The 5,008-nt window shown below is 41.7% G+C and overlaps 1 pseudogene; it reads left to right on the top strand.

Moving 5' to 3' along the window:
- Positions 1-716: 716 nt before the first annotated feature.
- LOC146565128 (transmembrane and immunoglobulin domain-containing protein 1-like) lies at positions 717-3,563 on the top strand (annotated as a pseudogene).
- The last annotated feature ends 1,445 nt before the right edge of the window (positions 3,564-5,008 follow it).

Here is a 5,008-nt window from a genome sequence, read left to right as displayed (position 1 = left end):
TGTGCGTGGTCAGTCTGTCAAGCCATAGTTATGGCCAGCGCTAGCAGTCCAAGTGGAGGAGCAGAGGAGTTTCCAGCATTTAAGCAGCCCTTTGCTGCCCAGTCCGACCGGGCTAAAACTATTATAAGGCCGTATTCCGTTGTGCAAAAAAGGGGTTTAAACTATGATGAACATGCTTGAGCCACGCTATGATATCCCGTTGCGCGTCCACTTCAGTGACAAGATCGTTCCAAGCATGTATGAGCAGGAAAAGTCTAAAGTTATGCCTGAACTGTTCCAGGCATCTTCTGTTGCCCTAACTACAAATGGGTGGACCTCCAGGGCAACGGAAAGCTTCGTGACCGTGACTGCTCATTATATCACAGTGGAGTGGTAAATACAAAGCCCTGTACTGCCCTATATTGCACCTTAATTTGTTTTTATATAATTGCGTGGAATGAGTCTTGAGTTGAATGTTTTTTTAATAGCCAAAAAATACTTAAATAAGTAAATGGCGAGTTAAAGTTTTGTCTTTTTGTCTTTTTTTGCTGATCCGAAAATTTATCCGATCCATGACTTAAAACTGTGATCCGATCCGAACCGTGAGATTTTGGATCCGTTGCACCACTATCTTTAATATGTATCAGTATTCAAGGTTGGATTGTCATCATACTCTGGAGCATAAACAGGTTGTCATCAGGACACTACAACACAGAGCGAACGACATCCTCGCAAACATGCCGGGTAGGGCAGCAGAAGAACATCATATCAAAAATGGCCCTGGGTAGATGTGGCATTCCCAGTTGGACATTTGACCAGCCAGGAAGCCACCTAAAGAATACTTGAGGAGAGAATTACAACCCATGCCTAAACGAAAACCTTTTGGTGATCCTGAGACACATTTTCTCTAAACAATGCGTCTCTGTGGCTTTCAAACCAAAAAACATGCTACGTCAGAAAATTGCTCCACCCCAAGGATCTAGTCTATGTGTTTAAGTACAAGGAGCATTTTTGTAAAATTATACATCAGTGAAATCAAACAACCTCTAAGCTGATGACACAACACAGAAAAGCTACCTCATCAGGCCAGGACTCTGCAGTCTGTTTAGACCTACAGGCCAGCAGCCACCCTGTCAGTGATGCTGATGTGCACATCCTGGACACGGAGGGGTTTATATTCTATAAAACAGAATATAGAAGAAAATATGCTGCCATAGGCTGTAATTTATCTGTGTGTAAACAAGCAAATAAGACAGAACACAAAGCACATTGAAAGATGGAAGTATTCAGGAAATGCATTTTTATGTGGATTTGTTTTGAAAGAAAGAAAGCAAAGGTAGGACAAAATTCATCATGTTTTTCAAGTGGGATGCATAATTTTGGTCTTGTTTTGCTGCTGGTTCAGAGAAACTTTGGTTGGAGCGTGATGAAACATGCAGTTTTGCTACATGTCTACTTGCTCTTTAATTATATGTTGTTTTAGCTGTGTTTGGTGATCGTAGAAAATGTTTTTGAGCCTTGAGCTCACAAAACATTTAGATTTTTCTGTGGATGCCACAGATGTTTATATTTTAAAAAACAAATGTGGCGGCACATTCTCGTGAAACCTGATGTTTTCCATCTTGCCCCCAGTACTGGGGTCATTAGCATTTAACAGGTTTTAAACTAAAGGACCAACCAAAGTAGGGTTCGTTACCTGTTAGTTCATATATTTTTCACTGATCTCAGGGAAAAAGTACAGCACCACAATATGTAGATCTTTAACATATTATACTAGTAGTCCTCGTGCCCACTCGGAGTGGAGTGACTAGTCTCGACCATGGAGAACACCAAACTACGCATGGACCATTCAAGTGGACTTGCAGGAAGCGTGACTGGAAGGAACTGACCACGATCCCATCTTTATTCTAGCCCTGATTTGTCCACGATTATCAGTGATCATGAGTACAACGTTTGGGTTTTTATAGTAAACTGACATCTGGGTTTTTGAAAAGATTTGAACTAGTTGTTCTGTGGTCACATTCCTGCATGACAACAGCACTTTAACAGGGAATTTCCATTTTAAGAGGAGGGAGGGATGGAATCATACAAACACACCCAACATACCTGTGCAAATTTTAATGGCAGGCTGGTCATGGAATATTCCGGTTTGAATCAGTGTAGCTGCTAGGTTGGTTACGTTGATGTGCATCTATCTGGAAAAAATTACTTCAATAATCTCACAAGCATTAATATTTGCACTGATCATTTTTCAGTCGCCCCAAATATCTCTGAAACAGTGGAAGTTACAGTTGAAGAAGAGGATGACCTTGTCTTGGAGTGTGACACAAGGGCCAATCCACTTGTCTCCTCTGTGACATGGTCACTAAATGGAAGCCTGGTGGATCTACTAGCAGATGGCCTCTCTGTGATCAATAATGGCTTAAACAAGTCAGCTGACATCCAGCAAAGTGAAGAAAACCTTGCATGGAGGCATGTACACATGCACAGTGGACTCTCCTATGTATGGAAGTAGCAGCAGGCATTTCCAAGTCACAATAACAGGTGAGCTCACTAGATCAGCACTCTGCAATGCTACCCAAGCCACATCTCCACATTAAGTTGTTAAGTGGATTATAAAAATCAGTGCATGATATTATGGCTTGGTTATTAATGTTTTAATCTTCATTTTTACAGACAAAACCCTGAAGTTCCCACTGGGGCCCATGATAGCTGGGCTGGTGGTTGTGGGCCTCACTGCTCTTCTTGCTGTTGTTTCAAGGTGGAGGAAAATCGTAAAGGTAACGCACAGAATACACGTGTGGAGTACAGAGACTGACTGATTACAACCCAGACCTTCTAATATTTTAAATCTCTTTTAACAGTGCTGCAAGTAAGTTGTGCTCAAAATAACCAGTCTTCTCTACATCACCAAACGAGACAAGCCATGAAGATAACGCCACTACTCTGTGTGTAAAAGACTCTGATTATCCATTATTGTGTCCTTCTATTTAATTTTGTGATGTGATGAGAGATACATCTATTCTACATTTAAGTTTTCTTCCCAATGTATAAACAATGAATATATATACATATATACTATATGGACAAAAGTGCAGGGCTACATATACATTACACCTACAGGAGCTGCACAGCCATGGAAACTCACGTTATGTAGCTCCCAGCTTGTGCTGATGTTAATGCCAGAGGACATTTGGACCTCTGCAGTTACTGAGCGAGCAGAGCACTGCCGACTTTCATGCACTACACTGTAACTTCATATGATCTGCTACATTGTGTGGCTCCTGAACACTTCCACTGTACAATAATACTACAGCTGACTGTGTACTATCTAGATGGAGAACAACTTCAGGAAGTGACTTCCTGTAATAGAAATATCCTATCAAACTCACATTCAGCTCTTTAGCACAACATGTTCATTCCCAAATATTTGTAATGGGAGACAGCATGGCTAGGTGCTTGATGTTATACACCTGTGACAGCAGGGCTGAAAACACCTGAATTTAAAGATTAATAGGTGTGGCCTAAAGCTTTTGTCCATATAGTGTATTTCTGTTATGTAAACAGCTAGCTAGTTTAGCTTAGAGTGAAACTTCAGTGAAACACTTAGGTAGTGTTAGTCTAACTGTAATCAACTCATAAAACTCACAGTATGTTAGTTTTTCTATGTGTTATACAATCAGGGTATAACTTATCAGTTAAATGTCCTGTTACCTTTGGTTAAAACCAGACTAGTGTGTTTCCCATGTTTCCTGTCTTACACTGTGCTAACTGTCTGGTAATGGTAGCTGCATATGTTCAGAAACATTAATAACAATAATGATGCAGCTAGTAAAGCTCATCTTTCCAATGTAATCAATGCAATATAAACTGTCTTTGTGTGTAAGATCATTTTTATTGGTTATTATAAAAATATAGATACAGTGGGGCAAAAAAGTATTTAGTCAGCCACCGATTGTGCAAGTTCCCCCACTTAAAATGATGACAGAGGTCAGTAATTTGCACCAGAGGTACACTTCAACTGTGAGAGACAGAATGTGAAAAAAAAATCCATGAATCCACATGGTAGGATTTGTAAAGAATTTATTCGTAAATTAGGGTGGAAAATAAGTATTTGGTCAATAACAAAAATACAACTCAATACTTTGTAACATAACCTTTGTTGGCAATAACAGAGGTCAAACTATAGGTCTTTACCAGGTTTGCACACACAGTAGCTGGTATTTTGGCCCATTCCTCCATGCAGATCTTCTCGAGAGCAGTGATGTTTTGGGGCTGTCGCCGAGCAACACGGACTTTCAACTCCCGCCACAGATTTTCTATGGGGTTGAGGTCTGGAGACTGGCTAGGCCACTCCAGGACTTTCAAATGCTTCTTACGGAGCCACTCCTTTGTTGCCCGGGCGGTGTGTTTTGGATCATTGTCATGTTGGAAGACCCAGCCTCGTTTCATCTTCAAAGTTCTCACTGATGGAAGGAGGTTTTGGCTCAAAATCTCACGATACATGGCCCCATTCATTCTGTCCTTAACACGGATCAGTCGTCCTGTCCCCCTGGCAGAAAAACAGCCCCATAGCATGATGTTTCCACCCCCATGCTTCACAGTAGGTATGGTGTTCTTGGGATGCAACTCAGTATTCTTCTTCTTCCAAACACGACGAGTTGAGTTTATACCAAAAAGTTCTACTTTGGTTTCATCTGACCACATGACATTCTCCCAATCCTCTGCTGTATCATCCATGTGCTCTCTGGCAAACTTCAGACGGGCCTGGACATGCACTGGCTTCAGCAGCGGAACACGTCTGGCACTGCGGGATTTGATTCCCTGCCGTTGTAGTGTGTTACTGATGGTGACCTTTGTTACTTTGGTCCCAGCTCTCTGCAGGTCATTCACCAGGTCCCCCCGTGTGGTTCTGGGATCTTTGCTCACCGTTCTCATGATCATTTTGACCCCACGGGATGAGATCTTGCGTGGAGCCCCAGATCGAGGGAGATTATCAGTGGTCTTGTATGTCTTCCATTTTCTGATG

The sequence above is a fragment of the Mchenga conophoros genome, linkage group LG10, assembly GCF_057382185.1.
Source record: "Mchenga conophoros isolate Kocher_MC1m ecotype Shallow Benthic linkage group LG10, M_conophoros_male_GT1.1, whole genome shotgun sequence".
NCBI lineage: Eukaryota > Metazoa > Chordata > Actinopteri > Cichliformes > Cichlidae > Mchenga > Mchenga conophoros.
This window is presented reverse-complemented; position numbering and strand designations above follow the sequence as displayed.